Consider the following 13,383-nt stretch of genomic DNA (forward strand, 5'->3'; position numbering starts at 1 on the left):
TAGTCATGTGATTCCCACAGATTGATATAAAATCAGAGATGCTCTCTGATTTAATCAGATCTGGGGTAGACGTACAAATTCTGTCGAGTGTTTGGACATTTCACTCTGATTTAGTGATCCACTGTTCCCTAAATTAGATTCCCTAGTATTAGATTGTGGCCTGTTTTTTATTTTTCTTTAGTGTGTGTTAAGTGTGTGAGACAGGCTGGTTTACAGGCACTAAACCTCTGTATGCCATAACATGACCTACACTATCAGATAAATTACTTAATACTTTTGACACTTACTCTGTTATTTGTCAAAACACGTGGTGTGGAAAACTGAGAGCATTATATACTGTTATACTGTGGCCTCTAATGATTTGCATGTTACACACTGAAGAGCTGGATGTTGTAAACTGTTGAGTCTGTTTTTGTTTTTTGTCTTGAGTCCTGTGTATCCTGTTTGCTACATATTTATAGCCTATATGTATGTGTATAATTAGTATTGAAAAAAAAGGTGTCTTCTTTCTCCTTCTCTTTCTCTTTCCACCCAATCAGATTGGGACAGATCTGATTTTGCCAGCTCTTGGCATTTTTGTTGCATTATGCGTCAGAAGGCCAATGAACAGTCTGAGACTGAGACTATTTTTTCTAACAACCCTGCTCTTTAGGACAGGTACACTCAGTCCAGCTCCCATTTAAATTTGTTTATGTGAAAAAAGCACTACCCACTCATGTACTGATATTTATACCCACATGCTGCTCATGCTGCCACGGCCATTAAAACCAGAGCTCTGATCACATTATATTTCCATTAGCCTCTATGTCGTTAGTGCACATACACTAACATCTAATGAAGTCTCCCGGGCCAATCGAGATGATCAATAAGCGTTCATTCAAGGAAGAAAGACATTTCAGAACTCCTTGTTTTCATGGCTGCATTAACGAGTGTAAATTTCAGCCTGTTTTATTGTCCTCATTTGTCACCCTTGTGCAGCAGCTCTGTTTTCCAAATCTCCTCGCTGAGTGTTCCACTGAATCTGAGGTTTGGAGTTGGTGTAATTTGGAAGGAAAATCTTGTGTGTTGGGGGAAAGAAGGTGTGTGGGAGAGAATGATGAATGAAGAGAAAAAGATATGGAGAAGAACTGAAAGTGGACCAACTGCTGTCCATATACTGTGGTTTGGCCGTTATTCATTCAGTAATAGTTGGATGTCATTTCATTTGATTGCAAATCGTCTACAGCCCAGGAAGTTCCTCACAAAACTTTACAGTTGATCCAACACATCTTACAAATATGCTATGATCTGCTAAGAACACTATAAGAGTGGAAAAGAGGAAGGGAAAATCTCTAGAGGAGATTCTTTGCATTGGGTTCATGACTAGCAACTTTCTGATTTTCTGTTTCTGTTCTTCTTTCACTCTTAATTTTGTCACGAAGTTTCTTTCCTGTCAGGTCATCAGACTGTAATTTTGTACATTGCTTGGTAACAATTTTGGTATTGTTGTGTAGCCCTGCCCACAGTGAAACCTCATTGGTCCAAAATCTCACTCCACTTTGCTTTAAAACACCACAAAATTCTTATTGGCTGTGATCATGATGTGTCATGCAACATTTACTTTTTTTTTAATTGTGAACACACAAATTACTTGTCACTGGAAAGTTTTCCTGGTTTGTAGAAGTTGAAACCAAGCGTAATTATCATTGGTAATGATTTTCCTACCGTATGCAAAGAAACTCTACAATGCTTGTGTGTTTGAGGCCACATTGCATTTACTTAAGGAAGTTAAGGAAGAAACACCTGCAACCACCCTCTTTTGCTTCAACCAGAATATTTAATTTTTTTCTGATTGACAGGCTTAAAGTTTTTCCATCTCCGTTCTCGAACTCCATCTCGTCCAAGGAATTCTGGGATAGGGATGGACGGAAGATATCCTATTTGCGGTACATTAAGTAACATTGTTATAAGATCCCTAATTTACTGCCGCATATATGATGTTTGCTCCAAATGATTGAGGATAAGACCGGTAAATCTGGATGTGTGGTTAGACCAAGCGGTTCATGCCCTTAAACATATGTGGTGACTCAGCATCTAGAAATCCCCCAGATGCTGGTGCAGAATGTGATGGTGTTATAATTGGTGATGAATGACATACAGTGATGCTTGAAGCAGTGAAGTGGTTAGAGAACAAGTGAGGAGTGATGTGATGCAATGGAAGAGGAAAGAGTGGGAATGAGAGGAGTTTCCATTCTTAGGGTTTAGATAAGCCCTCCAGAGCAAGTTCAGGCTCTCATGGACACACCGATCAAGCTAACCTTGGAAATTCAAAGTTGTTTTTGGATTACTTGGACAAAAATCAGTTTGTTTTCACCAGGGCTTGAGTGGTGAGTGATGCTGGATGTGGGTTGAAGGGAAAGATTTGCAAAAATTGGGTTATGTATACATTTATTTGGTTATATAACAAATTGAGTTTGCAGAGAGAAAAAAAGGGTGGGAGAGTTAATCAAGGGTCTGCCTTCAGAACACTCATCGTGACAAAACACACTGTGACCTCAGTCACTGGGCACCCCCTCACAACTCCACCCTGTTTTGCTTGCAGTGAAGAGAGTCTTTCCCGTAAAAGTGTCCGGTAGTGTTTTAGTGGCCACACCATTTTTCCAAACAGCAAGAGAGGACGCTTTCCGAAACTGCTTTGGTTCTTGCTTCACAGTGGGGCATTGTTTTTAAAGCAAACTAGTGTTTGCTCATGCCTTGTAATGGGGTTTTGTGGTTGAAACATACCAAACCAATCTCTTCTGCTTTTCAATGCTTTTTTGTATTTGTGTATGCAGTGGGCAGATGTGTATGTGTGTGTGAAGGTAGTGAAAGGAGATGATTGCTTCTCATTCCCCATATTTTAGAGCACATGTACACGCATACAGTACATACAAACACACAAAATCCTGGCTGCTCTTATATAATAATAATAATAAATTGCATTCTAATATTGTATATTCTCAGTGTGCATATCCCTCCCACACACACAGAGCCATAAAAAAAATTTGAAATGTATGCCATTACTATTATATTATATTATATTACATTATATTATATTATATTATATTATATTATATTATATTATATTATATTATATTAAAGATTTACTGTTGTAAAATTTAAGTCTTGAAATATATCTAGTATTGATAATATATTAACAAATTTATTCTGCCATATTTGACACACTTTGATGTTCTTTGTTTTTAAAGCTGTATTTTGAAATGCTACATCACTGTGTCCCAGAACTGTGCCATCATTTATACTTAATGCTATTTTTCACTATTGGATTTGGCTAAAATGAAAATCTCTTTGTTTTTCTGTTTCAGATAAAATAGAGGAGGCACAGAAGGAGCTCAAAGAGCCCAAAGCTTCACATAAAGGTATGATTCATTATATAAAACAATATTTTTTAACTGTTCCTTTCAAATGCAGCATCAACAGGAAGCTTCTCTCTCCTCCTCCTCCTTCATCCCAGAGAGGTACGAGAACTTCTATGGCTTTAAAGGGGAATAGTTTCTTTGTTCACGTTGTTCATTTCACAATGCAAGGCAGAAGATTTTCTGTGTTGAATCCAGGGCAAATTCTGAGAAATTGTTTCAAACATACCTTCATTCAGCTTCCCAGAGCAAATGGCATTTGCTTGTACTAGACTGTATCTGTGACCAGGTTCTCTGGTCTGAAAACGTGTACTGCTTTTGAAGGTGCATTGGATGTTCTGGGGGTTTCCAGGAGTTACAGCACCCCTGTTAGCCTTCACCTGTGGCCACCGCATTTAGCTCTGCTGCACTTGCACTCAGTAAATGAACTTGCCACACTTTACATCTTTGGCTTAATCAAAAAAGAAAAAAGAAAAAAAAAGTAGCAGCCAAAAAAGTAGCAGCCATTTAAAAGCCACATTTCATACATGGAAAAACAGCATAGATGTTGCATAATAGGTTAGAATGGGAGGATGTTATAGATTATGTAAAAGCAAAGAAAAACTCTGAATAAGGTGTCGCAGTATTTGTTTATATGAGAACATGGCCCTATGATACTGCTGTTGAAACATTTGAAGCACCTTGTACAATTTAAATAAATGTAATCATTTGTTACCATAATACAATAGTATGACCATATTCATCTACAATGGTTGCATGAAGGATTAATTTAGCATATGTTCAGTTTATTCTGGCTCTGTTTTTTTTAGTGCTCCTGTCGGGATAGATCACACCAGAATGCAACTGGTTTAAGAAACGTGTAAACAACTTCTCAAAATACAGCAGGCCAGTGATGTCACCAGCCCATCTCCATGTTAATCCTGAATCTGTTAAAGGCGTTAATTAGCTCAGAGTTTGTGGATGTCCTCACATCCTCTTTCTACATTCTCAAGAAACGTAAGGAAGTTTGTCTGTTGATCACTGACTTGCTAAGGTTACAAAGAGAATTAAAGTTAGATTGAAGTGTTCATGAAATCCTAACAGGTTTTTTTTTATTTCTGGGGAATTCCTAAGGCATCCAGGAAATTATGACTTTGTTGTTCTAATACTAACCACTTCTCTCCACCAACCATGCCAAGCAAAGTAAAGAAGGGAAACCCTAATAAGTGCAGGGTTGCCACAGATGTTCAGGCTTGGTTACTTGTTTTGTAACTGCTTGGCATCAGGCACACAAAGAGCCTCAGTATAACTTAAAGACCACAGTGAGTCCAAACATGGCAAATGTGGTAAACCCTGCCCAATGATGAGTAATTGTGAACAAGATTCAGTTGTGTATGCACTTTGCCATGTTTCCTTTTCCAAATTAAGAGCAATTTGTTTTCTGCCTGATGTTGACGTAGCTGCTCAGGTCTTACTGCTCAGAGTATCTGGACTGCATTTTATCCAGGGAAAGATTTAATTAATTCACACAAGTTTATTTATCCACATGAACACCTACACGCAAATTATTTCTTATTGTTTTTCTCTGCCAATTGACTGAGAGCTTGTAAAAGAATAGAACAAGGTAAGGCTCATCCTAACTAACACAATTGCAGTATTGAATGAGATGTAGGAGAGCAAGTTGAAGGGAGGGTTTGGAGAGAGAGAGCGAGAGAGGGATGGTGACAGAGGGTTGAGAAACAGAGAGTGGGTTTTGTACATAATGATGCGTGGGCCTCAGTAGCAGCTCAGGAGATCTTCTAGATTCCAACAGTCTTGTCTATGTGCTAGCTGTCAGAAGCACTGGTGAAGCTTATAGTGAACTGGGCTTGCAAAGAAGAGGATTATTTTATTTTGATTTGCTTGATTTGCTTCGTCCACACTACAATTCATCAAAATCCGTTGCTTAGGTATGTTTTGGTTTGTCTGATATTAGTAAGATTTTTGCTGTTGATGACTTGTCTGAATTTTCTTTTTGTCTGAATTTTGGGTCATTTGTGAAGTTAATTTTGATGTTTAGGTGTTGTAGAAATTGCAGTATATGGTTTGATTTTGTTTTGCTTATGAACTTTGCAGGATGAAAGGTTTTCTGCTAAAGGGAGGGAATGAAAGCAGAAAATAACAGACGTGTTTGTTTTGAAGATTGTTAGGGAAATGCATAGGCAATTTGTACAATCTGTAGTCGAGCACACTAATTTAGATTTGTTACATTTTTAGGTTTTTAGGCTTTTTCTGTGCTTTATGTCTGAGATATACATTCTTTGTTATTGTGCACTACACACTGAATTGCACTGTCAAAAATAAAACATCATGTATTTACTGTAATATGTCAATGATTGCTCAGATGCCAGTTGTCAGTTGATTCAGTTAACATTCTTGTTAAAATAAAAATGGGTAAGAATAATGTAATCAAGAATTCTACGTTTTCAACATTTAAAAACTGCATGTAATTTAATTAAGTTTAAACATTATTCAAAAATGTGTATTTAACCTTTAAAAATCTTTTTGATCAGTTGTGTGTAACAATAGGGATTTTTTTGTTGTTGTTGTTGAGTAATCTTGTGGTTGGTCATAAAAAATTATGTTTTTAAATAATTATATGTAATACTTAATTGATATTGATCTGGAAAAAGAAAATCACAAAAGGTATTGGACATAATAAATGTTGAAAGTTTTTGGATTATTCATTAAAAATGTTCTTTATTTTTTCCCATACAGACACAAAAGAAAGTACTGCCAGAAACTCTGAAAGCATCAAAGGATTGAAGAGGAAGAAAGTTGTGGCACAAAACCAGCTAAAGAGAATACCAAAATCTCCCGTCAAAAAGCAATCACAGACCAAAAAATCAATTTCTCCAAACATCTCTTCTTCATCCAAGGAAGCCACACCCTCCTCTTCTTTTTCAAGCAGTCCATCGCATGGATTGCCTGAACCTCAAGATGCTGAAGATGCACCACAGGATGCATCCACATCTAGAGCAGTAAAAGAAGAGCACAAGGAGTCCTCAACCTTAGAGCCACAGGCTCTCAGTCACAAAAGTGCTGCAGAGGAACTTTGTGCTACAGGACCTTTGCAGGCAGAAGGCTTCTGTGGCAACGGCAACAACAAAAACACATCTCCCTCTCACACAAGTGCTCCCCTTGAGGTACTGCTCAAGGCTATGGAGCCAGATTTCAATACACTGACAGAAAGAAAGAACATCAGTCCAATAGGTCATCTTGGAAAATCAGTTTCCATTCCTGTCACTTATTCAGACTATGCCGTGACTATGCCTGCTGTAAATTTCAATGTCCAGTCACAACCCTCATTTGTGCCACCAATCAACGCAGCCAAACAGTTCTACAGCAGTGTGGCATCTCCAGGGCAACACACAACACAACAGTATGTGAACATGTCAGGAAATCGTCAGCAGGACAAACCAGGATTCCAGAAAAGCTATAGTGTGGGTCCTTCACTTACATTGTCACATGCACCTGTTCCATTTGGATCAGGTGGCTTCCCTCAGAGCCAGCCCCCTGTTGTTCAAACATGCCAATCTTTGTCAGCCACAGTACCCAACTCCATTCAAGTCCCTGTCACACCAGGTTTCAACCCTGTTCAGATGACAAATGTGGTCAACTTCAGTGCAAGCCAGGTATCTGACATCTCTGCAAAAGATCAAAAAACCAAAAAACAAGGGAAGTATGTCTGTGAATATTGTAAAAGGGCTTGTGCTAAACCAAGTGTGCTTCTAAAACACATACGGTCCCACACAGGAGAGAGACCTTACCCATGTGTGACATGTGGTTTTTCATTTAAGACAAAGAGTAACTTATACAAGCATAAGAAATCTCATGCACATGCCATCAAACTGGGTCTGATAAAAGACTCCAGAAGTGGATCCCTCTCTCAAGAATCGGACAAAGGCCTGCCAACACATTCTGATGTGGAGGAAAGTGGGGACAGTGATGAGGAAGGTAGTGCAGCTGACTTAGACCTGGATTCTTCACAAAGCAGCCTAACAGTATTGTCTGAGAGCAGTCTGCTGAGTGCAGGCATGGTACCAAGCCAAGGAGAATCAGAGCATTCACTGGTGTTTGAAACTCTGAAACCACTGGTTACTCAGAGAGGTTGTGAGCCAAAGGTCACTGCTGCTCTCCCTAAAGTGGTTGTTCACCCTGCAAATGTTTCGCCTTTGCGTGCAGACAGCCCAAGAGTTACAGATTTGACACCTGAACATGCCACAGCCCAGAGGCAACGGGATTTCCACACAGCAAACATACGGTCCAATGTAATGGTTCTTTCTTCACTGAAAGAAGTGGATTGCACAAGTCCTCTACAAGATTCAGTTAGTGAAGATGAAGATCAGCATTGTAAATCACCACTAGGAGGCAGCCATGCCCAGCTACAAAGACAACAAGCAACTGATTACTCTCAACAATCACAAGGCAAGTGTCTGCTAAGTCCTCGGAGTCTTGGAAGCACGGACTCTGGCTACTTTTCACGTTCTGAGAGTGCAGATCAAGCAATGAGTCCGCCAAGTCCTTTTGTTAAGATAACTCCACCAGCAGAAAATGACATTACAAAAGCACAAGTTCTCCCTTCCTCAGTTGTGGCAACTGTCATGCATGTAGCACCTGTCGAAAGGCCTCGAGTTTCTTCAGGACAAATGCGTCCTCCATTAGAAACCAAAGCTCTGTCTCTTGAGGAGCGTATCTCAAAGCTGATCTCAGACAATGAGGCTGTTGTGGATGACAAACAATTAGACAGTGTCAAACCCAGACGGACTTCCCTTTCAAGAAGGGGAAGCATTGACTCCCCTAAATCCTACATATTTAAAGACTCCTTTCAATTTGATTTAAAACCACCGGTAAGAAGATCTAGTTCCAACTCAGACATACCAAAATCTCCATTCACTCCGACAGACAAATCCAAGCCAGTATTCCTTCTTTCTGTACCACCTCAGTATCCAGTTATTGACTGTTTACCAATTACAAGAAGTAATTCGATGCCTACAACACCTGGTCAGTCAGCTCTCTTCCCCAATGTAACACCTCAGCCTCACCCACTTAGGATCTGTCATTCATTTGATGACAAGATTAGTTCACTAAATGATGATGTGTTCTCTTCAGCTCCCTCTACTCCCAATCCTGCTGTACATCCACGTACACTAGTGAGACAGATAGCAGTTGAGGATTTGGTCCACAAATGATGGTCACGTTCTTATCTCTGTCCATTCCATGGATGAGAGCCATCATGGACCAAGTGTTACACATGAACTACGAAGTAAGTCTTTTGAGCATGCAACAGAAAGAAACCGAAAACCCCAGCAAAACAAAGGGTCAATGTATGAATGTGAGACTTGTCGCAACCGTTACAGAAAACTGGAAAATTTTGAAAATCACAAGAAGTTTTATTGTTCTGAACTGCATGGTCCAAAAAACAAGCCTATGCATGCCAGAGAGATTGACACAGAAGTTTTTGGACGTGGAACTCAGCAGCCCCTTTTAAACAGAAATGCAGTAATTACCGGCATTGTAGAGCAACCACTCACAGTAAGAAAAAGAAGGAAAATTAAAAGTGTTGGAGATGACGATGACCAGTCTCCAACTGAGACCACTCCTCCATGCTCAAGAAGTTTTGACTCCTGCCAAACCTCTACATGTTTAATAGGGCAACCCTATTCTCAACATACCCAGTCCTTAAGTAACACTGCTATTTTAGGACAAATACAAATCATTGGCAGAGTTTCAGAACCACAAGAGTCAAGGCTATCTCCAATAAGAGAAGCACAGGTCAGCACATCAAATAAAGAGAGAGCAGACCTCCAGAGGCAAGGAAGTGGAACTTCAGTCATTCGACATACCAACTCCCTCAGCCGTCCAAATTCTTTTGAAACATCTGAGTCCATTGACAGGTCATCTCCAGTTGATCATGTGGAAAAGGAGGTTAAGAGCACAGTAAAATGTCATACAGAGGCTGGCAGTGGGTTTATCTTCACAAAGTTACCATGACAGAATGTCTACACCTAAATGTGCAAGCCAAGCAATGGAACCTCATGGTAAGCAAAACTCTACCATTTGTAGTGATGGCACACCTGCACAGCAATCAAGGCTTGTGCGGCAGAACACATTCAAGTTCCTGAAATCTTAGTAACAGAGGAACAGACAGAGATCATGAAACTCCAGTTCTAGAATCAACAGAGAAACCAACAGAAACATTCAACTGGCCTCAGAGGAGTGAGAGCCTGTCTAAACTACCAACAGAAAAACTCCCCCCAAAGAAAAAAGCGCATAAGACTTGCTCAAATGGAACACTCTTCTGGTGAATCCAGCTTTGAGTCTAGTCTCTCTCATAGCCTCAGTAGAGATAGTAGCTTGTCAAGGTGCTCTAGTATTTCAGCCTCTTTTGACAGAGATGATCCACCAAGATCTGACAGCCCATCCAGGTCTGACAGTGTTGGGAAGCCACCAGAAGCTCAAGGGATCCCTGTAGCAAACAACACTCTTGGGGTGCCAGGCATGATGAGACGCGCTACCTCAGAACAAATCAGCTCCACTCAGTCATCATTGGAAATTGCTTGTGACTACCGTAGCAAATCCTTTGATTGCAGCAGCATGTCACCCAGCAGGCCTTTGTCACCTATTCAGACTGCCCTGCCAAAAATTACACAAAGTCCTCTAACTACCCTGGTGCCTCTCATTGAACGAAGAAGGGGGCCTCTGGTACGTCAAATGTCCTTAAAGATTGCACCAGACCCCCAATTACCAGGTAAACAGACTCCCCCCATCCAAAGAGTCCCATTCACTAATGAATGCTCTGGGTCCCCAACCTAGATCAATAAATCTGAACACATCTGCACTTGTTAAATCTTATGTTCTACATTCTGGAGATGCCCTGTTACTGAAAAATGAGCAAGTGGTTCAAAGCATCAACCTTGGAAGCCAAACCCAACAACAAACCCAAGTTCATGGTCTTCCACATCCATGGCATCAGACCTCAAGGGTTTGGGATGCGTGTGCAACCTCTGGTCCAAATGGTGGCTGGTCCAGACAGACGCTCAGAAGAGCTTTGATGAAAAAAATAAGAAGAGCTTTATACCTAAATACCAAATGAATTGCCCTGTACTAAAACAGGCCAGACATATTTAGCAGGTGTACAAGGCCCACAGATCACTTTGCCAGTGATAACTATACAATTGCTAATGAAATTAAAGTCTCTCAGTCAAATGATGGAATGCAAAATGTCTATGTAGCACAATCAGGTTATCAGGCTGCAATCAATAAGCCCCCAATTGTACTGCCCTACTGGTTTGCAAGTTGATCCAGCATCTCGTATCACCCCAGTATCTACAAACCTGTACACAGATTCTAATTACTCATGAGCACACCTAGCACCTTCTTCTGTGGTTTCCAAGGTCAGCTTCCCTACGGTAACATGTTGTGAACAGTGATTCAAATATTAGACCAGAAATTCAAGCTCATAGGCAACCTGGGTCTGTTGCTATACCGATGAAAACCAACTTGAAATCTACTGACCAAAACCAAATCCACTGAGCAAAGCATCCCTGTCTCTTGGTTCCACTGCATTGTACACAAAAACTGGCATCTGCAAATTTATGCCCCCAAGAGTCTACTGCCTCAAGCAAGCGTATGCTCTCCCCTGCCAACAGCCTGGACATTGCTATGGAAAAGACACAAAAACGGGCTAAAGATGAACACGGAGTTGCATGTCTCACTGATGGTAGATCTCTAAACTACCTGAACTCCAAGATGTCAGAAATGACCAGGCAGAGGAAGTTAATGCTGGTTAGACAGGTTTGCACCACAGAGCCAGTGGACAGCCCAATTGAGACTGATGCCCCAGAACAATTGCCAGAGACGACAGAAGCTGACAAGAACACCCAGACATCAGTATCCCAAACAACAACTGAGTTAAGTAAACACGAGATGGAGAGCAGAACACCTTCCACAACAACTGCTACAAGTTTTTCTTCCAGAGTTCAAAGCTATGCCATGCCAGAGAATTCCATTCTGAAGCCACAAGAGAAAACTGAGGAGCAGCGTTGGGTTCCATCCAAGTCTCCTCTAAGGCCTCCAACATTTCAGGGACAAGTGAAGTTAGCTTCTTCTGTGTCTGTTGTCAACACCAGAGACAGTCATCGCCTGTCTTTCCCTAGTCTCAAAACAGCTACAACCTTCACCTGGTGTTTTCTCATGAAAAGGAAACCCTCCACATTCAACAGGCAGACCAGAGGATCTCTGCCTACTCTGCATGGGTAGTAAACCCCAACAATCCCAATCCACTGGGGCTTCCCACAAAAGTGGTCATGTCCTTGTTTGACTCCAAACAGACATCCAAGAAAATACACTACACCCAAGCAAAAACAACAACTTTGAAATCTGACATTTTGACCTACTCTGGGAAGCTGAAGGACATCTTGCCAATAGTATGAACATTTTCATTGACCGAGTTTGCTTTAACAGTTAGCTTGAACATACTGTTTGCTATTTTACATTTTAAATACATTTGTTATGGTACATGCATGATTGACAAATTATTATTGTATTTTGTATTGTTTCAGGTTTTGATTCAGCAGAGATCTGTGCCAGCTGAGAATAGTGGAAAAACAAAACCAGAGACTCGACTAATTAATCAAACAGAGTCGGACAGAGACTCTTCTAAATCTGAACCCAACGAGTGAAGATCTTTGATGGAGGGTTTGTAAATCTTAGCATTTATCTTATCCCACTTCCCAATTACATAACAGGAAATTGTGTTTTAATGTGCAATTTGTGGTATATTTTCAGTTACAAGTCGAATGAGGAGTATGTATACGTTAGGGGCCGTGGAAGAGGAAAATACATATGTGAGGAATGTGGAATCCGCTGCAAGAAACCTAGCATGCTGCGGAAACACATCCGTACACATTCGGACATCCGTCCATTTCATTGTACACACTGCAACTTCTCTTTCAAGACCAAAGGTGGGTTTAGTCCCAAACACTGATTTGAAAGCTTTGATGCTTAAATTTATTTTCTTACTCAATTGATTATTATTTGAAAAGTTATTTTTGACCATTACAAATAATAAGCAGACTTTATAAAAAGGTTACATATATTAAACAGGATTAAAATAAAATAATTTAATTTTTTTAATGCAGATAAAAATGTAATCCAAAAAGCACCTCTGGTTTTTGTCTTCCATCGTAAATGGCCAAGTCATACACTTGCATAAGGACAAATTTAAACATATTAATTTGTTTCATTTTCTAAATGAAATGCAGTTTCATTTTGTAAATGAAATGTGTCAGAATTTGAGAACAGTTAGGTAATTTAGATAATTCTTAGGGATGTGTTGGAAATTGCTTCTGTACAAAGTGTTTTTTTCAGACTGTGCCTGTCCTCTAAAAAAAGCCTGTATGATTCATCACAGTTGAACTTCCCACACTGCAGTACAGCACACAGTGTCAGTCCAGCCCACGTTCCTTTAAGAACTTCTTTATCAGTTACTCACCCATTACATAGAGCTAGTGCTTAGGAATATGTCATGCTTATGTAACCACTCCCATGCCTGCATCCGCCTCCCACCTGAGTGACCTCTTTGTTCCCTTATTCCACACAGGGAACCTAACCAAGCATATGAAGTCCAAAGCCCACAGCAAGAAGTGCATAGAAATGGGAGTTTCTGTGGGTTTATTGAGGACCAGGACCCAGAAGACTCAGGTAGAAGTCACTTATGTGTTTTCAGAAATATTACACTTAACCAGACACTGAATAATCGGAGTTTATCTGATGAGGCAATGAATAACCAACCAACTTTAGATGGCAGAAACTATAGTTTTGTTTACACCATTACATATTATTTTTTTCAATAACAGAATCAACCTGCAATTAATAGGCTTACTTATAATAGCATTATCTGTTAAATGTGGATTGTCCCTGGCTATTTTGTTGCTATCAGTGTGTGCTCATCAATGGCAATGCCATA

The 13,383-nt window shown here is 40.1% G+C and overlaps 1 pseudogene; it reads left to right on the forward strand.

Moving 5' to 3' along the window:
• The first annotated feature begins 1,989 nt into the window (after positions 1-1,989).
• On the forward strand, positions 1,990-13,318 carry LOC113073964 (zinc finger protein 40-like; annotated as a pseudogene).
• The last annotated feature ends 65 nt before the right edge of the window (positions 13,319-13,383 follow it).

This window comes from Carassius auratus, unplaced genomic scaffold (assembly GCF_003368295.1).
Source record: "Carassius auratus strain Wakin unplaced genomic scaffold, ASM336829v1 scaf_tig00013276, whole genome shotgun sequence".
In the NCBI taxonomy this organism is placed as follows: Eukaryota; Metazoa; Chordata; class Actinopteri; order Cypriniformes; family Cyprinidae; genus Carassius; species Carassius auratus.